At 52.8% G+C, this 26,078-nt stretch overlaps 1 pseudogene; it reads left to right on the top strand.

Moving 5' to 3' along the window:
- The first annotated feature begins 12,536 nt into the window (after positions 1–12,536).
- On the top strand, positions 12,537–14,398 carry LOC124969954 (peroxisomal targeting signal 1 receptor-like; annotated as a pseudogene).
- The last annotated feature ends 11,680 nt before the right edge of the window (positions 14,399–26,078 follow it).

The raw sequence follows: 26,078 nt of genomic DNA, 5'->3' as shown, positions 1-26,078 counted from the left end.
ACAGGTCTACATTTCAAAAGAGTAACTCTTGGATGATAAGAAAAATCCCTAAGCCAAGGAGTAGGAGGGACTGAGTGTCAGGACATCAAAAGCAAGTGGGAAAGTAGCAACTGAAATATTTCCTATAAGAAAATCCCCAGTCCCAAAGTAGAGGGCCGAGCTAACGTCCCACTTCTCTGGGAAAGAATCGTTTATTCATCTCATGGTTCTAAAAGCACAAATTCTGCCCAGTAACAAAAACCAAAAATTATAAAAACAAGAATCCTAAAATGCTTCACAACCCAGGACGTCTGTGTTTTGCCTGCTCTCCCAGCGTCTCTGGGTGCTTTTATCTGGGTTGGTGAGGGGGTGAGAGGGTGGGGACCAGGGATCTGGGCGTGGCAGGTTGATTCTAGCACAAGCTCCAGGGTGTGAGTGGCTTGTAAAGATGAGGGATGAAGCCCCGGTGTGGACGCAGGTGGCTCCCGGCCCAACACGCCGTCGTTGTGAGATGCGGAGCCTCGCATGAAGTGGTTCTAGCAGGACCTGCGTGGTCTGAAACAGCAGGCGTCTACAGAGGAGGTCCGCGTGTGCATACGGAAGTGCCATTAAGGACAGAAAACAGCCCGCCTTAGTCCGTTTCCTCCCTTCTCCCTTCTCTACCTCAATTCCCCACCTCATCCCAGCGCATCCTGGAATCACCCTCAAAATAAAATGATCGCCCTCAAATTCTTATCTCAGGGTCTACATCAAAAGATACTCAGCCCAAGGGACGTGCTGTGTTTACATCCTTAATCCTTCCTAGAGACCTTCCTAATAGCAATCAATGCATATTTGCTCCCCGCATGTCCCTTTGAACTGTAAACCTCACTCGGACATTATAATAGACACTACCAAATTTTTCAGTCAACACCATTCTGATGTTGTCCCCTTCCACGTTTTTAGACACCTTCCAGTCCTTGGTGGCCACATGTCATAATTTTAATCAATGATGTCCAAACAAAACCTAGGTTAGTAAATAACTAGGTTATTACTAGGTTAGTAAATAACTCAGCAAAACCTGTAGGAAGAACTTTCACAAGAAAAAAGATAGGCCTTGGGAGAAGGTTTTGGGTCCACCTGGAATGTAGGTGTGAATTCTGGAAGTATAGTGGCCATTTTGTAACCATGAGGATAAAACTCCTTGTAAGTGGCAAAAACAGAAAGCCAGAGAGAGAGCCTGAGTCCCTTAGAGCACCATTGAACAGCTGCCCTCCTTGACATGCCGACCTCCAGAATTCTTCTTAGAAGATATAATTAAAGCTCTCTGCGTTTAAGCCCCCGTCTCAGGGTTGTCTGTTATTTGCAACTGAGCGTGTTGTGAATTGAGTCGGACAGGGATCGCTTTAGCTCTATCCAGCATGGACCGTCGGCGTCTAGGTTAGTAAACAACAGGCTGTAGGTGTGAGATAAAGATATACAGATTCAGGAAATGAATAAATGAATTCTGCTCCAAAGAGAACCTCTTCTGGAAAGCACGGAGCTTATTTTGTGTGGCAAACTGTATGGAACATTGTTGAAGTAAACCAAACAACTTCCATTTTGCTTTCTGACTCCATTTTGTGAAACTTATGAAAAACATGTTGTTTGCTGTGATAGATCAAAACAAAATGTGTGTGTAGTGTTAAGATAAGTAGAATGACGTGCGGTGAGGTACATAGTGACTATGCAGTCACTGAGAAAAACACTTGGCAGTTTGTTTACACCAAATTTGCATTAGTTTTAATGGTAAAACTGGTAAAAATATTTACTAGATGAATTTGCAGAATTCAGGACTTGAAAAACAAATTATGTAATGTGTGGACTTGTTTTGGTGTGACTATATAAACTGCAGACTGATCCGGAGCGAGCGGGCACTACTCCATCGACAGAGTCTGTCACTATGTCCCGCTGACTAGTGACAAGATAGTGCTCCCCAGCTCGAGGCCCCTGGTCGCTGCATGCTGTTACCTTGATGACTGACTGCTGTTTGCTGTGAACCGAGCATCAATAAAATCTCATCTGAGGACCAACAACTGACTCCGTGAGTGTTACCTTATTCCTACCCGGTTCCCGATCCAGCACAGGCCGCAAGTGTCACGACGTGCTCGTGACACAAACCCATCAGTAACCAACTGAGGACTTCAAGAGCTACAGCCGGGAACCTGCACAGCTCCTGAGGTTGCTGCACTAGAGAGAAAGGCCTCTGTTTGTTAGATTTCACGAGGTCGCGATGTTCTGCTGGCCATTTGGACTCCAAAGACCCGACCCCTGTAGAACCACTGAAGTGCAAGAGCGTCCCGTCCATTAGAGACACCGGAGGAGCTGGCCGCCACGCTCCTCCTCCCACACCGCGTGACCACCCCCGAGTAGAAAGGGACCAATCCCACCTTCCGGTTAGCACCTGGCGCGGCTCCAAGAGACCAAGGCTGGGGCGCTTTCTGCCCATTTCAGGTCCTTTCCAAATTGGAATAAAATTCCCTGGGCTGGAGAGAAGCCGTTCTCAGGGGCCACGAGGCAAATGGGAAGAGCTGAGACCAGAGCCAACACACCCGGGTTCCGGCACCAGCTCCGCCACTGGCCTGCTGAAAGAGCCAATCCGGACACTGCTGCTCTGTCAGCCTCAGTTTCCTCATCTGCAAGAGGGGCTGGCGAGGGTCCTCCCGTGCTGTGCCAGCACCCGGGCGCCTCAGCACAGGCCTGTCTGGATCTTTACATCAACCCTGAGAGAAGCTGCTTACTACGACCAGCGCAGAGGGCAACACTGAGGCTCAGGGAGGTTAAGCAAGTGGATCAGGATCACACAGCGCTTAGGTGGAGGAGCCAGGATGGAAGCACAGGTTTGGCTCCCTCCAGAGGCACACCTTCAATGTGGGGTTGGTTTCAGGCCTTTGGGTAACAAGAACCTAAAGCAAGACTAACACCTGAGAGACGATCAATATCTGATTAGTATCTGTTAACTTGTAATGCCCCCCATCAGCCTGATCTAGGAGATGTAGTAGGAAGAACGAAAGAATCAGAGACCTCCCTCAAATGTCTCCTCACCACTTAGTAGCTGAAGCAACACTCAGCAAGTATTTTAGTTCTCTGAACTTTGTTTTCTTCTTCAGTAAAACAGATGTTTTACAGCATCTGTACGTACAACCCAAAAGCCCATCCACATAATAACAGATAAACAAAATGTGATCCATCCGTATGATGGAATACTACACAGCTATGAAAAAAGAATGATGTACTGACTCGTGTCAACACGATGCCCTTCAAGACCTTTGTTCTAAGTGAGGAAAGACCACATATTGCACGATCCCATCTACGTGGAAGATCCAGAAAGGACAGGAGGAACAGAGTAGGTTAGTGGTTGCATGGGGAGGGGATGACGGTGAATGGCAGGAGGTTGCTTCAGGCTGGGCGGGGGGTGACAGGCTCTGAGATCACGATCACAGCCTCAGTTCTGCAGATACACTAAAAAGCGTCGAGTCCTGACATGCACGTGCACGTTTTTAAAAGCTGGCTTCCGGCTGACCCAGGCCTCAAAGAGGGAAACAGGAGTCCAGAGCTCAGGAGCGAGCATGAGAGGAAGATGATGAGATGGAGGTGGAGGTGACGATGACAGTCCTCACTGCAGCCCTGGCCAAGCCTGCTCTGTACCAGGAGCTGCCGTGTTGGATCAACCCAACGGCCCTGGACACAGCCGCAGTCCCCGTCAGTCAGCACGCAGGCCCAGGAGGCGGGCTGCTGGTTCACACCACACCTGCACCCCGTCTAGCTGGCCCCTCGGCCAGGTCAGAGGCCACCCGGAGCCTCAAGTCCTCTGTCTGTAAGGAGGTTTGTCGACGATCCCGACCCTGGTGTTCTGAGGACATGACCTGGAAGGACCCACGTGAAGCGCTGAGCTGTGGTCCACGTGGCCATCGAGACGCAGCTGGTGGGCATGGGCTCCAGGGACGGGCTCCAGGGTCCATGGGCTCCATGGGCTCCAGGGTCCCCGTGTGAGAGGCGACCCAGCCGCTCGGTCTGAGCAGCAAGGTGGCTCAGCTGGTGAGACGTGCACTTGGCATTCCCGCCCAGGCCTGGCCCTGCCCGTGTTAATCTCCACAATTAGGTCTGACGTCGTCACCTGGCCCAGCACCGCGGCCCATGGCCTCCCGGCTGGAGGCATTGGCGATTCTCCATGGGCAGCTTCTCCGGCGACGGCTAACGCCAGCCCTGCCACTGCGGTGCCAGCTTGGGCTACCAGCTCCCACGGCCCTCTAGGCAGGGCAGCAAGGCCGCCCGAGATTCTGAACATGGCGGGGGACGGCCTGGGGACCGCAGCCCGCAGCTCTCAGGGATCCTGTTGCCTTGAAACCGCCCGCCTCCGGGGCCTGGCTTCCCCTCCCCAGCCAGGGCCCACAAGCACAGGCCGCCAGGGGCCCCGCAGGCCGAGGACTGGACCCCGGAGCTGGGAGAAGCCACAGCTCAGCCGTCGTCCTACAGAGGAGGTGAGACCCAGAGAAGAAGGAGCACAGCCACTGCAGCCCGGCGGGGTGGCCGAGGGCAGCCGCTCTGCACGCCCAGCGCGTAGGGTGCAGCAAGAACAAGGAAGGGCCCAGCCTCCTCCAAGGAGCTCCCGGCTGCCTGAGGAAGAACGCGAATGTGACGCTGCACCGTGACGTCCAGTCAGGCCACAGAGCCATCCGGATCCAGGAAACGGCCCCCACCTGGAGACCCGTGGTCCAGACACACCGGCAAAGCCCCTGGGCCTTCTGGGGCGAGGGGGCAGAGGTGCTGGGGATGGAGAGGTGAACGTCTCTCTCGGCCACGATTTCACCCTCCGTGACCCGACCAGCTGGGACTCGGGGTCGGGCGCAGCTAGGGGTGCGGAGCCTGGGCTGCGAGGTGCTGGCTTGGACGAGGCTGGTCCTCCACGAGCTCAGTCCCCAGGGTGGTCATGTTGAGGTGGTGGCCCAGAGGGAGGCCCAGGGTTGATGGGGATGCCCTCAGAAGGGATTAAGGTTCTCAGGAGACCCTGAGTTAGTTCCCCAGGAGGGTCGGTATAAAAGGGGGCAGCCCAACCCCACCCAGCTCTCTGGCTTCCTGTGTGGAGAGACGCAAGAGCTTTTTGCCACATCTGCTCTCGCCATGGCCACCTGCCATGTGGTGACACAGCCTGGAGGGTCCTCGCCAGAGCTGAACGAAGGCAGCCTCCATCCCTGGAAACCCCAGACCCTGAGCATAATAAACCTCTTTGCTTTATAAAATTAGTCTGCCTCAGGAATTTTATCACAGTAATGGAGAATAAAGGAGCCAGGGAAGGTATGTGTGCAGAGTCACAAAAGGAGCCTGGCTTATCTGATCCCTAAGAGTAGGGTCTGGTTTCCACTCTGCTATAAAATACAAGAAAGAAACCAAGAACAGGCCAGCAAATAAAAAGATCTGGGCGTCGGGGAGATAAATGCGAAAGACAAACAGGGTGTTCCGGGGAGAAGCTGCAGGAGACCTGCTTATTTGTCCACCAGAGCAACGGATACGCACACGATGTTGGGAAGGAAATTGGACACCAATGTCCCCAAAGCCACCAAGACAGTTCCCAGCCACCCCGGTGAAAGCAGCCTCAGGGAGGCTTTGACCTCTCAGCCAGTTCTCTCCAGCCCAGCTCCTGTGAGAGGCTGGCTGGTCGTCGCAGCCCTGGGGAGGAACCCGGGGCCCTGAGCAGCCACGCTAGCTCTCCCACCGGCTGCACCCAGCCCGCATGCTCGAGTCCCCTCTGAGCCTCCGGCTCCCACCTGATAATGATCGCACAGGACGCCTGGCAACGTCCTCCTCCAGCCAGCCTCCACCCGCTTCCGTTCTGCTGTGGCCCCGGAGTGCCGCTGGGCTTTGTTCTGCTTTTTTAGAGACTTTTTAATTTTTTAGAGCAGGTGCGGGTTGGCCGCAGAACCGAGGAGACTCCCCTTCCCCTATGCACACTGGGCAGCTCTGGACACCCACGGCCCCCGCCAGGCACCTGGGGGACACGGCATGGGGTCTTGCTCAGAATCCTTCCCCCGGGGCCGGGGTAGCACAGCTCCGCAGCAGACGTGGGCACTAAGGCGTCGAGACAGAGGCTGGCCGGCCTGGCCTCGGTCATTTCCTCCAGCCCCAGCAGAAGCCCTGGAGTCTCTGCCTCCAGGTCGCCAGCTGGGAAGGAGCACAAACGTCTATTATAAATCAGCCGCACGCACAGTACGTTACTTTTTCTAATATTTGGGGGAAGAAAGAAAAAAACGTCAACTGTTATCCCACAACCAGAGGAACCTGTGTTATGTGATCTGTCTGGTCTGTTCCCTTATAATGTTTTTTCCACGAATAAAAGAACGATAAGAGCAATGGTGGAGCTTCTCTGGGCTCAGGACCCCGATGGAGCGTCTCCTGCGGAGACCTCAGGCCCCGGCACAGTCCCAGGAGGCAGGGTTCTTCCCGCCGCCAGGTAACAGGGGACAGCGGCCCGGCAAGGAGAGGGGGACCGGGAAAGCGGGCAGAGAGGGGAACAGAAACGAACGCACACGGAACCACGGGGGAGACAAGAATCTAGACTTTGGAGGCAGACGGCGAGGGTTCTTTTCTTTTTCTCTAACTTTATCTAGTCCTTACCTAGGTAATACCGACACAAATTGTAAGTACGAGTTCTAAAATTCAAAAGGTACAGGATGCCATCCCATCTGAAGTCCCCTTCCTCTCCTGAGCCCACCACCCAGAAGCAAGCCCGCTTGGTGTCTTTCCAGAGTAATCAGGTGATGAGGGGCGTGGCCTCATCCGAGGGTTAATGGATTAATCCGGTGGTACGTGCAGGCAGGCAGGTGTGGCTGGAGGAGGGGGTCGCTGGGGGTGTCCTGGGGGTGTGTGTTCTGTTCCTGGTGAGCAGAGCTCTCCCTGCTCCCTGGCCGCCTGTCCTGAGCGGCCCTGCTCCACCGTGCCCTCTGCCTCGATCAGCTGCCTCCCCTCCGCCCACAGCCGGGAGTCAGCCGACCACAGACTGACACCATCCGCCCAGGTCAACTGGACCTCCTCACGTTGGACTCGTCAGGTCTGGTGGTCGCGCCAGTGAAAAGTCCACCGAAACTACTGACGGCGTCGCCCGCCAGTGATGATTAAGACACCTGTAAAAATATCTCAGGGTCGTCACGTCTCAGCCAAGGGTCGTTCCGATTTATCGACTGCCTCATGGGGAGATGACGTTTGTCTAGTTCCACCGCCACCGAGTCCTTGTGAGAAGCAAATGAAGGAATGCAGGCCAACAGCCAGAACTGCACGGGTGGTAGGCGTCCACCGAGCCTGGTCATCCGAGTTGCGGCCACCCTGCATGTAGCTGTCCACCCTGCGCTCTGACTAAAATTGCATCACTCCATTGAATACCATGGGCAAAACTAAAAATAAACCTCAATGCTTACTTTATACATATGCAGACAGTACCTCCAAGTGGACCTCAGACCTCAATGTCAGACAAGAAAATGTGTGTTCTTTTACGCCACTAATTTGTGGCTATTTGTTACACAGCGACCGGTAGCTCACACGGTCAGCTTTTTCCAGAGAGCCCTCTGGCCCTGCATGTCGAGGACTTTAAGACGTGAACAGCCTTTGATTCTGCAATTCCACTTCAGGAATCTGTGCCAAGGAAAAACAGAGGTGATTTCACTGAAACGTACGCATGAAGACATCCACCCCAGCGTTCCCTCATTAGGGAGAAGAGCTAACATTGAATGGGAACGTGCTGCCTTCAGAAGCTCTGTGTGTCCTGTTTCCCACCAGCCTCGCCACAGTCCTATTCTTATAAGAGTGGCCCCCATCTTACCCTCCAGCAAATGCAGCTTCCAAGAGAAGTGACTGGCCCAAGACCCATCAGACAGTGCTCGTTCAATTCTTAGTCCGGTGTCTCATACAAGGTTGGTGCATGACAAATCTTTCAGTGAGGAATCATTCAGCTTCAAGACACAGAAACCTAACCCAAAGTATTTTAAGCCAAAAAGGGCTCACACAACTGGGGAGTTCAGTGGTGCAGCTGCCTCCAGGCATGGCTGTATCCAGGAGCAGGAAGGCTATTCTCAGGGTTCAGTCTTTACCAGTCTCAGCTCAGCTTGCTTCCGTTTCTCAGACAACAGTCCCAGATGTGCTTCCTCTTGGCCTACAAAGTCTGGGAGAAAAAACAGCTTCCCTCTTCCCAAATCCATAAACCCATCCCAGAGAAGAATCTGATTGGTCATTTGGCCACATCTCATACCCCTTTCTGAAATTCCATCACCAAGGAGTTGGGGCTCTCCAACGGGCCATCTGGGATCACATGGTGCCCTTCCAAGGGCATTACTGTCATGATTGACAGTCCCTCCCTAATCTATGAGGGTTCCTGGCGCGTCGCAGACAGAGCCCACGGGCTGCCCCACTTAGCAGTTACTACTAACCTTGTCAACCTCCAGGGCAGCTCAGGCAAGGAGGACAGAGGGCTGCTGTCACGGGCCTGGAAAACAGCTCTTCCACCAGACGGCACGCAGCGAAAGCACTTAGAGAAGGGTCTCAATGCACACGGCCAGCTGGATGCAAAGGTCAGGGCCCTGCGAGCTGACAGCCCCCGAGCCTCACGTGCATGGCTCTTGTGCCCCCGACACCTCCGGTGGCACAGCAAGCCCAGGAGAGGCGGGAGGGTGCAGCCTCTCCCCACCCTGCATCATGAAGGATCTCCACAGCGGAGGCTGGCTGGGAGCTCCCTGTGAGACGGGCCCTGTCCACGCCATCAACCCTCTGAAGAAAGTGCTGGCTCCCTTCCCAGCTTGTAGGCAGGCAGCTGGTGCGGGCCGAGAAGCCAGGTTACCTCCCCAAAGCACAGAGTTGCACCCCAATACTGTCTTAACCTCTGGGCCACATGGCACGTGGCCTCACCTGGACCCACGACCAAGGCGTGGCCACCATCAGACCCCACGGGACAACCAATTCCTCTCCATTCTCTCTGGACTGTCTGATGGCCCCAAGGAAGAAGGCTCAGCTGGAGGTTAGAATAAACGCCTTTCCCACAACCCTTGGCAACTTCCCTTTGTAACTGTTTTAGTCAGTTTTGTCACTGTGACCAAATAGCTGACAACAACACAAAGAAGGAGACGTCACTGTGGCTCACGATTTCGGTTTCAGTCCACGGTCAGCCAGCTCCGTAGCCCTGGGCCTGAGGTGGGGCAGAACATCATGGCAGAAGGGTGTGGAGGAGGAAGGCAGCTCAGGACACGGCTGCCAGGAAGCAGAGGGCTCTGCTCACCAGGGACAAAATATAAACCCCAAAGGCACACCCCCAATTGAAGGGTCATGGAAAATAATATCCCTACAAGACAACTCCCCAAGAAAGACAGAGGGACAGTGTGGCTTGGGAGGAGGGAGGGCGATTAGCCAAACATGAAACCTCTCCCAGTGCGTCCTGTCCCACTAACAATGGGCCCTGAGGGGAAAAGGCAAACTTCCATCCTCCCCAGGTCCATCCCCAGCATCTCCACCAAAAGTAAACATTTACCCCTCCCCAACCCCAGAGCATCCTGAAGGAAAGAGGCCAATACTGAAACGCCGGGCCCTGGGCTCTTGCCCTTCCCCACTGCAGACGAGTCCTGGAAGGAGAAAAGCAAATAGCGAAGCTCTCGGTAACAGTGGGTCCCGAGGAAGGAGACAAGCGGGGAACACCGAGTTCTGAGCTCTTCCCAGTGACTGTGAGTTTCGGCCTTTTGACGACTGCCTTCCACAGTTGAAGTTCTAAGCTGTGCAGATAGCCCCAGACTGTCCAAACTGCACGCCCGCAGTCTCCAATGAAACTGTAAAACCCAGACTCCTTCTGTAACCCGCGGGCCACCTCCATACCCAGAAAATGGGCCCTCCCGTGCCTGATCCACGGACCTCGCTGCAGATTAAGGGAAAGCTTGCTGATCTGAGGTTTGCTTCCCATCTCTGCCTCAGTCACTTGAGGGCCATGAGCTCACACCAATGACCCACGTCCTCCAGCCACACCCCACCTGCCCACAGTTCCCCCCCAGTTAATCTACATCACTAGTAGATTCTCACAACTCAATCATTTCACCTCTGAACATTCTCGCCTCGTCTCACACATGAGCTCTTGGGACACCTCACATTTAAACCGTAACAGGAACCAAGCGGGAGCAGGCCCAGCCTCGGACTTGAACGCAAAACAGCTCCAGGCTGGAATCTAGTGTCCCCGTCTTGTTTCTAAAATACTCATTTTCACAGCTGTTTATAGTAAGAAAGAGCAATGTTTCATTTCAATAGCTGTACACACGGGGTTTTTTTTGTTTGTTTTTTAACAAAGCAAGTCGATTTAAAGAAAAATGTGAAGTAAGCAACTAGACATCATCCAGATTTTGGCAAAAATCATGAAGGAGGGACTGAGGGGCTTTTTTACAAAGCATATGTGATAGAGCTGTGCTGTCCGAAATGACAGCCGCCAGTCACGGGGGACTATTTAACTATATATTAGTTGGAATCCTAAGAATTTAAAGTGTGGTTCAGAGTACACACAAAGTACACAGCACACCTTCAACAGGCACTTTAAATGAATACATAAATTTCTGGCGCTCAAACTCTCTCAAACATGGGAAACGGACACACAAGCTAGATGTCAAGAACCCCATGTTTCAAGAGAGGTGGGCATGAGGGTCTCGTCTGCAGAAGTGTTTGCAAAGCAAGCTGTGTGCTGGCGGCACCAGCCAAGTCCCCTGAGCACTGGAGTTGGGGTCCCCTTCTCTGCAGGTGTCAATGCAAAGCAGGGAGACGTGAGATAGTATGTATCTTCCACACAGGAGGGGGCAGCCGACTTCTATTTAAAGGGACAGGTAGTGAATATTTGGTCCAGGCCACGGCACCCCTGTGCCCACTACTCGCCTCTGCCCCACAGCTTAGCAGTGCCGTAGCAATTGTAACTAAGCGCCTGGCTGCACCCCAATAAGGCCTGATACATTTATCAATGGACTTAGTCTGGTTGAGGGTCGTGGCTTGCCAAACCCCACTCTATAGGAACTTTTCCATACCTCTGGTCTAGGATAGTAGGAGAAGAAAGGAAAAGGTGTTTATGGAACAACCGGTCTATGCAGGTACCCAGCTGGACTGTTTCACTTAGTCCCTAAACAACCCCAGCAGGGGGGCACTGCTGTCCCCATTTTGGAGATGAGGGAAACAGAGGCTCTGAGACATTGGTAACTTACCCACGTCACATAGCTAGTAACTCTGGGAAAGAGTCGAGACTCAACTCCAAGCCTCCAAGCCCAGGTCTGTGAGACCCCCCACGCAGCACCCTGGGGATCTCGCTCCAGCGAGCCCCTGCATCCCAGCCTCCCTCACCCAGCTCCCCCGTGACACCATGTGGATGAGTCAGGGCCTCAGGGCCCGTGATCCTCTGGGGCCCACCGTCTCTTCCTGCTGGCCCCTGCTCCCCAAGCTCCTCCAGGCCCAGCCTGAGTGATCTGCCCTCTCTTTCTCCACAAAGCTCAGCACTGCTGTCTGGAACATATTTTCCCAGCGGGGGAAAAAGAAATCGAAAAAGTTCTGGCACAAGCTACCCTTTTCACCCGTGGCTAGAACTTCCCCACAGAAGAGCAGTAATCTCCAAAAAATCAACCTGAAGACTTGGCCCTCCTCAGTCAGGTTTCCTGAGCTTGCCCTGTGGACCCGCAGCTGGCCAGGGGCTGGCTCGGGGCTGGCGGACAAGGAGGGAGGGGCTGCAGGCTCCCCCGTGGGAGCACAGAGTTCCCCTACTTCAGCCTGGCCAGGGATTGGGGAAGACTGTCCAAAAGACGGAGAGTGGGGGGATTAACAATGGGCATTCCCAGAGCAAAGACCCCAAAGGAGGACATGGTCTTCGCAGAACACCCAACAGCCTGGTGGCTGGCACAGCAGGAGGGAAAAGGGACTGTGAGGTGGACATCTGGGATCAAGGCTGCCCGGTGTCCCTCCCCCTCCCCAGGAAAGTGACTCTCTGGGTCTCGGTTTCATGATCTGAAAACGGAGCCACCTTGCCACCTCCCCCGCAGGCTGCTGGGAGGATCGAGAGGTAAGAGTGCAGCAGGTGACCAGCAGGAGAGCGCTGGGCCCCAGGGGCGTGCAGACGGGTCCCAGAGCTCCCCTCACCCCTGCCGTGGCCTGGGGGTCCCAGTGGAGGGCCGGCAGCAGTGATGGGGTGGCTGCAACGAGGGAGGAGTGGGCTGGGGTCAGCAGAGGCGGGAGGGGCTCAGGTGATTTGGGAGGGAAGGAATGGCCCCCCACAGTGCTCACCGCCTAAACGGGTGCTGGGTCGGGTGTACGGCCAGGCAGCGTTCCCACTCTCCCCTGCCCAGCCAGTGTCCCCGTCTAGTCTGGTTGATGAGGCGCCCCCCGCAAGCCTCTGGTGTCCAGGCCCCTGTGCAGGGCGGCCTTCTGCCTGTCCTGCCCCTGAGACCACAGTGGTGACAGCTGCTGGAGAAGCTGAAGCAGGAGGAGGTGGCTTTGAGGGGGGCACAGGAGGGCACCTGCTCCCTTCGGACTCCTGGCAGAGAGAGCTGGTGGTCACCATGGCGATGCTGGAGCTGGTGGGGGCTGAAGGCAGGGTGCCAACCCACTCATGAAGCTGGCCAGTCACTTCACCCAGGACAAGGCCCTTCTGCAGGAGGGACTGAGGCCTGGCCCCTGGCCTCCTGGAACCCCAGCCTCTGAGAGGGACTCCAAGCCTTTGGGAGTAACCTCTGAAGGTGAGTGGGTGACCGAACTCCCGCAGGACCAGAATGCACCCCTTGTTTCCCGTGGCCCCCGCCTCAGACCCTCAAGATGGAGGACCTCCTGGCAGAGATGCAGGAGATTCACCCGTTAAACTTCGGCCAGGCCCCCCAGAGATTCCCTGGTGTGGCAGACTTGGCCTTATCTGAGAACTGGGCTTAGGATTTTCTTGTCCCAGGAGATGCTGTGGATGTAACTCAGGATTGCAATGAGACTGACTGGTCCCAAGAATTCGTCCCTGAAGTTACAGCCCCCTTGTCTGCGTGCCCTGCCCTTGGAGCAGTCTAAGGAGAAGCTGTGACTGGGACAACCTGAGGGAACAGCCACTCTGAACAGCCACCATTGGTAGGATGAATAGCCTCCTGAGACAGATCTGCAGCCCGTGGCCAGTGACTCTGTGGCCATGCTGGAAGACCCCAAATTGACTAATTCTGAGTTCCTGGAATTTGGGTGGCAGATTGGCGAGGGGCAGGTGTCCCTGGAGTCATTGCAGGGTCCAGCGGAGCTCAGGCAGAACAGTGGGCAGCCGAGTTTATTCAGCAGCAGGGGACATCAGATGCCTGGGTTGACCAGTTCACAGGTCCAGTAAATATGTCTGCACTTGACATGGAGTTTGAACAGCTGCGTTGGCTACAGAGTTGCAGGCAGAGCGCGAGGAGATGGCAACACGGGATGCCGAGATGCCCACCCGGCCTTCCGACTATGAGGACCTCCCATGGCTTGGTGTGATAAGGGTACCTGTATGAGGAGAGCCCCCTGCGGGATCATCCTCAGCCTGTGGAAGAAGGGCTACGGCGACTTCAGGAGGGGGCCTGCCAAACGCTGTGCCGCTTTTGAGGCTGCTGTGCAGCAGGACCCTAAGCGCCTGGCAGCCTGGCAATGTCTGGGTATACCCAGGCAGGGGATGAGCAAGGACTTTCAGCCATCCATGCTCTGCGGAGGAGTCTGGAGCTAAAGCCAGGTAACCGGTCAGCACCGATGTTGCTGGCTGGGCGCTTCAGCAGTGAGTCCCGCGGTGACGGGCCTGTGGAATGTGCGAGACTGGCCGGCTTCCACACCAGCATGCCCATCCAGGGGAGCCTGGCCAAGAAGGGACGGGTGGGGCAGGACCAGGCCCAGCAAGCGCGTCTTGGGGTCTCTGCTGCCTGGCTCCTGTTTCTGGAAGTGAGAGCTCTTCCCGCCGCTGTGCGCCTGGCCCCGACTCCTGTCGACCCTGCTGTGCAGTGTGGCTCAGGGGTGCTCTGCAACCTGAGGGGGAGCATGACCGGGCCGTGGGCCGTTTCACAGCTGTTCGTCCCAGCGACCAGTTACTGTGGAATAAGCTGGGGCACCCTGGCCAATGGAAACCAAAGCGACGAAGCAGCGGTGGGCACCGCGGGGCCCTTGAGCGGCCACTTCCGGTCTCCTTGCAGCGGGGCTGCGTTAACCTCGGGGCTCACCCAGAAGCTGGGGAGGCTGCGGAGCACTCTCTGGAGGCCCTGGGCATGCAGAGGAAGAGCCGGGGACCTCGGGCTGCAGATCAGAAAACACCTGGAGCACACTGTGTTTGGCGCTGTTGGGCCAGAGTCACGCCTACAGGGCGGTGGACAGTGGACACCGGGATCCATCCGCCCTCCTATGTTTGGCCTGCCCCAGGGACAGTGGGATGGGCGGCCTGTGAGTGTCTGCTCCGAGGGGTCCCTGCTCTGGATGTGACTCCCTCCCCCTCGGTGGGCCTGCCACGGGGGTGGGCTGAGGACCACCAGCGGTAGGCCTCCCGGGAGCACCTCGGGTAGGGGCCGACCGTCTGTGTTCTAGGTCCTGCACGACTGTAGGGAACGGAGCTTGTGGTCGGAGCCCCCCGGTGATCCAAGGCTCCACGTCCGGCTGCAGATCTCTCTCTGTTCCTCAGCCCTTTCTTGGTGCTGCTTTCCAAGGAGGACCCAAGGACATAGGGTGACTGTTGTCATCCACTGCGTTTCTGACGGGGTCCACTCGGAATTGGTAGGAGCCCCGCAGCCTAGGCGGTCGGTCGTGTGCAGGAGGCTCTCCTGCCCTGCATCCCTACCGGGACCGGTCTGGACGGGCCGTGTTAGAAGCCGGCCCGTTGGATTAAAATGTCGAGTTAGGCCTGCAGAGCGGAGTTTTGGCGGGTCCTCACAGTTTTGTGGTTCTCGGGCCTCCCCTGGCCATGAGCTTGGATTCCCTGTGAGCGCGATGCCTTTGCAGTCATGCCAGCCGTTCTAGGTGGGGGTCCTCAGGAACAGTTAGAGCCGCAGAGCCGGTGGGCGTGGGGTGGGCGGGAAGCGGACTAGGTGGGGTCCGATTCGCGGCTCGGTCCTGGGGCCTTCGGTGGAAGGATACGGGGTGTGGTGAACATAGCCTTCCTCCACTTGGAAAGATTTGTGAGTAGCAGTTGAGCTAACTCTTGTAGAAAGTTAGTTCGGAAATTGCAGTCTTGCCAAACTCCTGGTAGAGCGGGGTTCAGTGTTCCCATAAGCCTTTGCTAGGCTTCTTGAAATGTTTCTAGGGGAGAGGGTTATAAAACCCCTTTCTCCCATATCACCTCCAGAAGGTGCAACTTGGGTACTTCCCAACTCTTCCCCGCTGGGGAGGTGCAGAAATGACCGCCAAGCCTCTTGCTTTGTCTCCAGGAACGAAAGGTCAGAATGTGGTTTTTTTGACTACCATGGTCCCAAGGTTCCATCCTGACCTTTATTTTTCTTTGCATGAATAGGCGTCAATGATTTAAAAATGAAACTAAAATATTTGTATGGAAAATAAATGAAACTAATGTGGGGAAAAAACGAAGAACGCGGCGGGCGTGGAGCGCCTGGGCTCCGCTGCACCGCGGGGTGGTCCGGGCAGGAACGTTCTGGGGCCCAAGCTCCGGAATCCAACCTGGGGAGAGGCTGGACCTCCACAAGCCCTCCCTGCCCCGCGCCCCTCAGATCAGGTTTGCAAAGTGTTCCCAGATGAAAGGAGCCGCCGGTGAGCCACATAATCAAAGTGCGTTTGTGAGATCTGAAGGCGCGTGGTGCATCATCATCTGGGAGAGAGAAAAATGCTAGTCGGAGGGAGAATAAAAGGAACAAAAGATCACAAAGCAGAGAAGGGAGGACCCGCCAGCAGCCGCCTCACCCCCAGGGTGCGGGTGTTGCTGCTGGGGGAGGCGTTGAGTAAGCCTGTCCTGGGTCCCCAGCCCCCACAGGGAAGCTGATGCCCAGCCGGGTGCCGGGGACCCCACAGGCGGGATTCAGTCCCATTTCTGCTCAAGACCAAGACCCCCTGAAGAGCCTTGGTGTCTTTCCTAACTCTGTTCTTTTCTCCATCCTGCAGACTGTTCCCCATCCGACCGGCCAGGAATTTCCAACCAAGCATGTTCTTGCCCAGTGCGGTGGTGACACCCGGAGGACCCTCGAAGCAAACAAGAAAGCATCCCTGTGACCGCTGCCCTCGTCATCCTTCACGCGGTGAACGGGAGCCAGGCCCTCCATCACACCACCATTCTACTGAGCATCAAGAATGGCACCAAGACGGTTTCAAGGTGCCACTAGGAAAATAGCACGGGAAATCCCCTGCAGCCAGCTTCGTTCCTCAGGATGAAAAGAAATCTGCTAGGATAAACTAAGAAACTGAAATGCTTCATGCTAGTGTGTCACCAGGCAGAGCTGGACAGAGTTTAGAAGGTTCCCTACCCTAGCTGGGTGCAGTGGCACATGCCTGTGATCCCAGGGCTCTGGAGGCTGAGGCAGGAGGATCGAAAGTTCAGAGCCAGCCTCAGCCAACTTAGTGAGGCCCTGTCTTTAAATAAAATATAAAATATTTAAAAAGCTTAACTTGGTGGTTAAGCGCCCCTGGGTTCAATCCCCTGTACCAAAAAAAAAAAAGTTACCTCCTCTGTGTGTCACTACCTGGCTCAAAGGGATGTTGCAGTTGTTTGAACACATCAGATGTATTGGTTTTGCCTTTTGTGGGCTCACACAGCCTGATACAGTGGGAGGAGCCAGGGCAAGGTAGCTAAAATACGATCCACCAAACATGCCTCACATTTAGTCTTAGGTTCATTCCATGAAGTGACATATTGCAATGAAAACAAACAAAACTCTCTGGACACAGCATAGATTCATTTTATAATATCAAGCAGAAAATACACAAACACCAAAGAATACACACAGCACGGTGCTATTTAAAGTTCAAGGCAGGCAACACTGAACTGGGCTGGCGGGGGAGGGGGGCTCCATCTGTCTTGGCATCACTGTGTCCTCGCTTGGCTAGGAAAAAAACAAAAAAGGAATCAGTAATCAGTGTCCACTCTGGAAAGAAACAGAGTTTAAATAAAATAGCAATAGAAATCTACAGGAATGCCAGGAGTGATGGTCATGGCTGTAATCCCAGCGACTGGGGAGGCTGAGGCAGGAGGATCGCAAGTTCAAAGCCAGCCTCAGCAACTTAGCCTGGCCCTAAGCAGCTTATCGAGGTTCTGCCTCAAATAAAAAATTAAAAGGACCAGGGGTGTGGCTCAGTGCTAGAGTACCCTGGTTCCATGCAGTACTACAAAAAATAAAAATTTTAAAAAAGGAGGGGAGGAAGGAATTGGATAGGAGACCCAAAGGAACCTCTGGGCTAACGTCAGCCTCACACCCAGCCTGCCTCCTGCTGGGCCTTATTCATGGGAGATGCGCCCCGACCCTTGACTGCCAGCAGACTGAGGAGGTCCTACAAGAACTGCTAGGGGAGAGGCAGAGGATGAAAAGGCACAAGGCCACTCATAATCTTCCAGCAACTTTGGTGGCCTCCCCCTGGCTCCTGGGGTAAACAGGAAGACAGAAAACAGAGTGGACTGTGACACAGTGGAAATGTTTATTATTCTCCAGACGCCAGGCACAGGAAGAACAGGGCTACTCCTCCAGCTCATTGCAGGAGGGACACTTTGATCCGGATCTCTGCGCTCCGTTGAAACCTCTTCTCCCCTCTAAGTGGGCGGCCTGTGAACGGCTCTGAAGGCGCCTCTTCCCCAGGCACCAGCACAACAGCGCCTCCAGCGGCTGGCCTGGTGTCTCCAGCATCCTTTTGTCTCCTGCCCGGGACCATGTCTCATGCAGCTTCGTCATGCAAGAGACAGACGGTAAGCAAATAAAAACAACGTGCAGATGGCAACAGGTCCACGAAGACAACAGAACAGGAAGCACGCTGGGTGCCGGCCGAGGCAAACGCCTGTCATCCCAGCGGCTCAGGAGGCTGAGGCAGGAGGATCAAGTTCAAAACCAGCCTCAGCAACTTAGTGAGACCCTGAGCAACTTTGCAAGACCCTGTCTCAAAATTTAAAAAAATAAAAATAAAAAGTTTAAAAGGATGGGGATGTGGCTCAGTGGTTAAGCACCCCTGGGTTCAATCCCTGGTACCAAAAAAAAGAGAACTCATGCCCAGGTAGGTGAACCTTGAACACATTATGCTCAGTGAAAGAAGCCAGGCATAAGGGGACAGGCATGAATGTGGCCAGGGTAGAGAGGAAGAGCATTGAGCGCCTCCCCTGGAGCTCTTCATAGGTGACATTGTGACCTCCTTGTGGCTTTGCACCAGGAGCACGTCATGCCAATTTGTCAAATCACTAAAGGCGTCAGTTCGATTCTCTGGCTAAGGGGCTGCCCTGGGAATCACGCCCTGGTGGCCTCTTTTTCTCCTGCAGTGGACTGTGAGCCTGGGAGGGATTCTTCGGGAGTTGGGAGCCTGTCTCCCGACACTCTCCCAGTGACTTTAATGTGCTGGGCGATTCTCGTGGGATCAGCCCTGCTGACCAGGCCCCTCTGGTTCCACCCACCCTTGCCACAGGTACTCACCGAGCTCCTCGCCCGCGCCCTCGCTTTAGAAAAGCTCGTATCTTGGGATCGTTCTGGATGGGTGCACTTTGCTTTTGAACTGCAACACTCACGTGCATGAGCATCACCATTTGAAGCATGGGTCCAGTGGCATCGAGGACAGTCACAGTGCTATGAATTATCCCTGGCAACTGGTTCCAAAAGGAGATTCGGGCTTTCTTAAGCAGACGCTTCCCATTCTCCTTCCCCTCAGCCCCTGATAACTGTCAGAGGGCTGAGGCTGCCTCGAAACCCAGGCAGCACAGAGGTAGCCCTTCAAACCTGATTCCTGCAACTGTGCCAGGAAGAGTTCAGACTTGTCGCTCAGAGTGACAGACATGAGTTTCACAGAAGGGATAGGAGAGGGGAAAGGGGGACACTCTCAAGGGAGAAAGTGGGTCCGGCCCTGCAGTTTTACTGGGAGTCCCAGGGAAGTTTCCAGAGAGTCCCACCCAGGCCCACCTTTTTGACTTTTGACTGACAGCCTAGACCTGCATGGACCACCTCCCGAGGAGGAGGGTGTGACACTCACAGAGGGGGAGTTTTTAAGGACGCTGAATCCTTCTGCTTTGGCCTCGATTTCCTGCTCATGAATCAATTAATGCCCCTTGAATCACTTGCCTGCTTGCTTGTTTTTCTCCATAAGCTTTCCTTCTGAGGGTCTGGATGTTTTGGTTGCCAGGGTGATGGGGGGTTGTGGCAGTCGTAGTGATAAGGGAAGGTCCAGGCCACCTGGTAGGGTGTGACATAAACTTAGCCAAGTTTTTCTTATGGGGATGTAATTATGGCTGGAGGGAGGTTTTGACCTACCAAGCCCCCACCTCACAGGTGCCTACTGCCAGATAAGGCCCCCTGTGGCTCTCAGTGGACCTTCCTTGTCCTCCCCTGCTCCCCTATTTGTGGTTGACAAGCTACCTAACAGTAACCAGGAATCTGTTTATTGTCTCTGTTTATTGGATTTGCTTTTCTGGGCATTTCATGTAAATGAAATCATCCAAGATGTGACCTTTTACGTCTTGCTCTTTCACTGAGTGTGTGGTTTTAGGGTTCGAGCATGTGGTCACATGAGTCAGAGCTTTGCTCCTTTTTATAGTTGAATACTGTTCCATGGGAAAGATTATCTCATGCTGTTCAGTCTTCCATTGATGAACATTCGGGTTGCATCCATCCGTTCTTTACCTGGTACGTTCATTGCTATTGTGAACATTTGTTGACCAGCATTTGTTTGCAACCCTGGCAATGGGAGTTGTTTTTATTCAGGGTGTTATATCTTGGTGTCTACGCATTTCATTATTCATTTTGTCCCACGGTGGACCTTTGAGAGCATCTTTATATCTTCATTTTTTTCCCTTTTTTAATTTTTTATTTTATTTGTTCTAATTAGCTGTACATGACAGTAGAATGCATTTGTACATTTTGATAGATCATACATCAATGGAATATAATCTCTCATTTTTCTGATTGTACATATTGCAGGATCCCATAGGTCATGCAGTCACACATGCACATGAGATAATCATGTCTGTTTCACTCTACTGTCCTTCCTTCCCCATACCCTCCCCCTCCCTTCACTCCCCTCTACCTGATATACAGTAACTCTATTCTTCCCTATCCCCCCACCTTATTGTGAATTAGCTTTTGCATATCAGAGAAAACATTCGGCCTTTGGTTTTTTTGGGTTTGGCTCATCTCGCTTAGCATTATATTCTCTACTCCATTCATTTACCAGCAAATGCCATAATTTCATTCTTGGTTAAAGCTGAGTAGTATTCCATCCTGTATATGTGTGTGTGTGTGTATGTGTGTATGTGTATGTGTATGTATATATCACATTTTCTTTATCCATTCATCTGTTGAAGGACACCTAGGTTGGTTCCATAGTTTAGCTATTGTGAGTTGAGCTGCTATAAATATTGATGTGGCTGTGTCACTGTAGTGTGCTGATTTTAAGTCCTTTGAGTATAAACCTAGGAATGGAATAACTGGGTCAAATGGTGGTTCCATTCCAAGTTTTCTGAGGAATCGCCATACTGCTTTCCATAATTGTTGCACCAATTTGAAGTCCCACCAGCAAGGTATGAGTGTACCTTTTTCCCCACATCCTCACCAACATTTATTATTGCTTGTATTCCTGATAATTGCTATTCTGATTGGAGTGAGATGAGATCTTAGAGTCATTTTGATTTGCATTTCTGTAATTGCTAGAGACGTTGAACATTTTTTCATATGTTTGTTGATCAATTGTATGTGTTCTTCTGCGAAGTGTCTGTTCAGTTCCTTAGCCCATTTATTGATTGGGTTATTTGGTTTTTTTTGGTGTTAAGTTTCTTGAGTTCTTTATTATACCATCATTCCACCTGATCTGTGTCGTTCATTCTCACGGCCACACTTTAAAGTTAACTATTTTATCGGTAGTCAAGAAATTAGAAAATGAAGTTACAGAGAGGTCCTCGTCCAAGTCCCTAGCATGTGAAAAGCTCTCCGAAGGTAGGTCTTGAAGAAATGAACGTGTTTAATCGGTGGCCAAGCTGGGGGTGGAACCCAGGTCTGTGCCCTGGAGGTCCGCCCCAGGTCTCTGCACAGAACCAGGAACCAGAGTGGCCGTTGCTGTGCACTGGAAGTTGCCACTGCGGTTAGCTGGCGGGAGGCAGGAGGCAGAATCACAGTCACCTGCTGTCAGCAGTCCCTGGAGACAAGCTTTCTCTCCAGGAGGACAAAGCCTCCCAGGGTTCACGGGAAACACCCCAAGCCTTGGTAAATGCATAGCCTTGGGAGAAAGGTGGCTCCAAATCACTTGGCTATTAACAATTGCCTGGTGGCCATTTCCTTCCCTCCGTCCAGGTGATGGGAGGAGAGGACAGTCCAGCATCTGTGAGCTCACGCCTTAACCCTTGCCTCACCATGCCCAGGGGAGCCTCTCACAGGGAAAGACCTGCGGGGGCTGCTAAGAAGGGCCTTCACTCCAACGCTCCCTCCAGAGTCACTGGGACTGTACTCTATGCATGCAGGCCCTGCCGCTCACTGCGGTGATGCCAAGCAAGGTCCTTCACCTCTCTGAGCCTTGAGAGTGTTAGTGAGGGTGAAGGAAGAATTTAGAGGCAAGGAGGCCAGCCAAGCCTTGCCCCAGCTGCCACCCAGCATGGCCCTGCAAGGAAGCACTGACTTCCTTTACCTTTATTTCAAAGATGTATCGATGCATTGCAAACTACCCCAGAATTTAGAGGCTAAACTGCAACCCTCCTCTAATATTCATGAATTCCATGAGTTGATGTGTTAGTCCATTCGGGATGCCGTAACAGAACACCACCGTTGTGTGGTCTACACACAACAGAAATGTCACCCAGTTCTAGAGACGGAGAAACCCTAGATCAAGGCACCAGCAGATTCCGTACCCGGTGAGGGTCCACTTCCTGCTAAAGGGACTCAGTTGAACCAACCTGACCCCATCTTCGGGAAGAGCCTCCGTCTCAGTCAGGCCCGGTTGCGTCGGCGCGTTGAATGACAGTCAGGACTCGAGGCTGCTAATAAATGGTCCTTTTGCGCTTGCATCGGACTCTGGCTCCCTGGTGGTCTTTGGGGGACTCATCAGCCTGGGCATTTCACTGCTTAAGAGATAGTCATCTGTGTTCCCTCATGATGGGAGTCAGGAGGGAGCTCTCTAGGGCTTCTTCTTAGAAGGGCACTAATTGCAAACATGAGGGCCCCCTCCTCATGGCCTAACCACCTCCCCCCAACCCCGCCTTCTATTACATCATATTGGGGAATAGGTTTCAACACAGGAATACTGGGGGACACAAACATCCAGGCCACAGCAGTCAGGAGTTTGGATGGAACACAGCAGGGCCAGCTTATCTCTGCTCCACAATGTCTGGATCCTCAGCAGGGAGGACTCTACTGACTGGAGTAACTCACAGCCGGGCCAGAGCAGCTGTGTCCAGCGCATGCATATCAAACCATATCTACTGTGGATCAAATCGTTTCTCTCTAAAAGATAGATCCAAGTCCTACCCTGCACCTGTGAATGTGACCTTATTTGGAAATAGGGTCTTTGCAGATGTAATTAATAAGATGGAGTCGTCTGGATTAGGTGGACCTGACATCCTAAAAAGAAGAGGGAAACTCGGGCACGGATGCAGAAGACACAGGGACGATGGCATGTGACATCAGAGGCAGGTATGGGAGTGACAGGTCTGTAAGCCAAGAATTGCCTGGAGCTTCCAGAAGCTAAGAGAGAAGGTATCAAAGGCTGAACGCTGGTGTTCTCCGAGTTCCTCGGCTGAAGCTCTAATCCCCAGTGTGGCTGCGCTTGGAGATGGTGCCCTAAGGAAGCCATTAAAGTTAAATGAGATCATAAGGATGGAGACCTGACCCAATGGGATTAGTATCCTTATCCAAAGAGACACCTCACTTCCTCTTTCTCTGTACCATGCTTAGAATAAGAGGTCATAGTAACCCACAGCAAGAAGGAAGCTGTCTGCTTCCCAAGGAGCAAGTCCCTACCAGCCACCAACCCTGCTGGCATCCTGAACTTGAACTTTTGGTCTCCAGAACTGTGAGAAGAAATTTCTCGTGTTTGTTGTTGTTGTTGGTGGTGGTGGTGGTGGTAGTGGTAGTAGTTTTTCAGAATTGGGGGTTGAACCCAGACACTTACCCATGCTAAGGAAAAGCTCTCCACCACTGAACTATACCCCTAACCCAAACTTCTCATTCTAAGTCACCAAATTTATGATACTCTGCTGTAGGTAGCTAATATGCCTCCAATGCACCCACCCACAAAAGGGAGGGCAGATTTGGTAGCTACATAAAGAAAACCAGCATATGCTAATGGCATGCTATGGGGCTTAATCAATAGAGGTCATGTGTGCAGATCTGTGGGCTTCTTGGTCTCTTGTGCAGTCCTTGTTATTTGAGCACTGGGGACTGAAGATGTGCTATGGCTGCCTTAGACAACTGCCAGTGACTCTTCAGTAAATCCCCAAGAAACCACAGAATTCATAATACAGCCCTGTCCAACAGTCCTTTCTGTGATAATAGAACTGTGTGAGCTGTCCAATATGGCGGCCATCAGCCACCTGTGGTTACTAAGCCCTTGAAATTCAATGGCAGAGGAACTAAATTTTTTATTTTATTACATTTTAACTCACTTAAATTTAAACTTAAAAACCATCTGAAGATAGTGACTACCCTACTGGATGGCCTGGTTCTCGAGAGCTATAATTTTCTCCTCCTCCTCATGAATGCCTTCTGCATGATGGAGAGAAGGAATACCCACAGAATGGAAGGAGGAGAGCCCCTGTGGTGAGACCAGTCCCCAAGAGCTGTGGACCCTTGGGAATGTTACTTAACCTCCCTGCGCCACCCTTTCCTTATCCGTAGAGTGGAGATGTTAGTATCAATAGTATCAGATTGGATTATTCTGAGAATTAAATGCATTTATAGACGTGAAGCACTTTGAACAGTGCCTGGCACCTAGTACATGTCTTGCAGCCTTCTCTTTGGTGGTCTCAGTTATGACTGCACTTTACTGAGCAAGATTATTTGATTGGTTTTTGTCTCCCTATTTGTTCAATGGGGTAGGGTGCCCTCTATCACCCAGTGCTGCATTGCCAGCATGTAACAGTACTTCCTATGGAGTAAGCATTCAATAAAGAATGGATAATCCAGTGAGCCATCAATTATGGAGCTGCTTAGTCTATGAATTGGGGTTTTCTAGGCAAACCAACTTCCACGTAAAGGGCTAAATAAGATTAAGTGTGATTGTAGGTAATAGAAAAGCTTTAATGGTCACTTAGACGAGATGGACAGTTATTCCCATCTCATTTAAAAGACTGAGGGTGGGACTTCCAGGTGTGTGGTACAGAGACCCCACAAAGACCTCAGGAAGCTTCCAGTAGTCATCCTTACGATGGGGCCCTCATGGCCCAAGAGGGTCGATTCAAGTTTCAGGTCACACAACAAATGGCGGAAGGGATAAAGAAGTAGACACCAGGGTGCACCATCTCCTCTTAAGGCCAGGTCACTAGAACTGCTCCAGGACAATTCCTGTCACCTCCCATTAGCTGTCCCGGTAGCTATGGGTCATGCTAGTTCCAAGGGGGGCTGGGAAATGTAGTTTTTAATTCTTGGTAGACTTAAGTCCAGCAAAACTGTCATACAACTATGGGAGACGAGGAGAATAAATACAGACCACGCCTCCTGGGTCAGGTGAGGCAGGAAAGGTCAGCAGGACTCAGAAGGAGAGTTTGAACTTGACCCCAAAAATGACAGGAAGCCTGTGAGAAAATAAAACACCTCAGCATCACAGGAATAAGCTGCCCAGACCCCAGCTTCTTAAAATACCTGAGTGCCCAAGAGATGGCCAGCGACATTGAATCTGCTTTTCTCCACCTCTCTGCACACCTGTCCAGCCTTCCTTCATCCAACAAAACTTCACAGCTCCTATGTTCTCGGGCAAAATGGACACGACGCTCCGCCCATTCTGCTAGAGCGCACATTCGGGTGGGGCAGGTGGACAAGAAGCACGTGAACAGGTAAAGCACCTAGCCTGCCAGCAGGTGAGAAGAGCTAAGGAGGAAGATTAAGGAGAGGACAGGGAGAGCCAGGCCAGGGGGAAGGTGCTGTCCTCTGCAGGGTGGTCGGGAAGGCCTCTCCACAGAGGCCACGCTGCAGCCAAGGCCTGGAGGAGGCGGGGAACCCAGGGAAGCGGGTGGACATCTAGGGATGAAGCATCTCAAGCCTGCGGAACAGCCAGTATGCAGGACTTGGAGGGGATCGTGGCGGGGCAGGGGCAGCAAAGCTAGGGTGGCCAGGTGAGACGGGGATGGCCGAGGATGAGAGTCTCACGGGTTTAACCAGAAGAGGGACTTGGTTTCTTTTTTACTGTTTTTTTTTAATGGGTGCATTACAGTTATGTAAAAGTGGAATTCACTGGGAATTCTGGTTTTAGAGGATCACTCCTCTCGCTTTATTCTCACAAATTTGAAGACAAAAACTCCCGGGGGTGTGGACACCACCTCCCTCAGGCCCTTCCGACCCGCCCAACACCCCTCGGGTAACTGAGAGATCCCTCAGTGAACCAGAGAGACAGCCAGGACCTGCCTCAGGTCCCCAGCTGCCCTGCTGTCTCTCAGTGCCCTGTCCTAGGAGATCGTAGGAAATACAATCTGTTTCCTTTAAAATAATTTTTTTTTCTTATTTGCATTGCTTGGTCACCCTATCAACCCCCGGTGTTTTATCAACAATAGCCATGAAATTGATGTTGACTCATTTCTGTTTTGAAAAGAGAAATCTGTTTAGAAGTACTTAAACAAAGGGCACCAGCTGAGGCTGTGTGTGTGTGTGTGTGTGTGTGTGTGTGTGTGTTCACATGCTCAGTCAGGCACAGGCACTTTATACCCGCGCCCCGACAGGCCTGTGTGTTGACAGTCGTGTGTTCACTGGGTCAGGAGGTCTGTGGTGGGCACAGCTGTGTGTTTACACATGTCTCTGAACACAGCAGTGTGA

The sequence above is a fragment of the Sciurus carolinensis genome, chromosome 18, assembly GCF_902686445.1.
Source record: "Sciurus carolinensis chromosome 18, mSciCar1.2, whole genome shotgun sequence".
NCBI classification, from domain to species: Eukaryota; Metazoa; Chordata; class Mammalia; order Rodentia; family Sciuridae; genus Sciurus; species Sciurus carolinensis.
The sequence above is the reverse complement of the archived record's forward strand: the minus strand, read 5'-3'. Positions and strand labels throughout refer to the sequence as shown.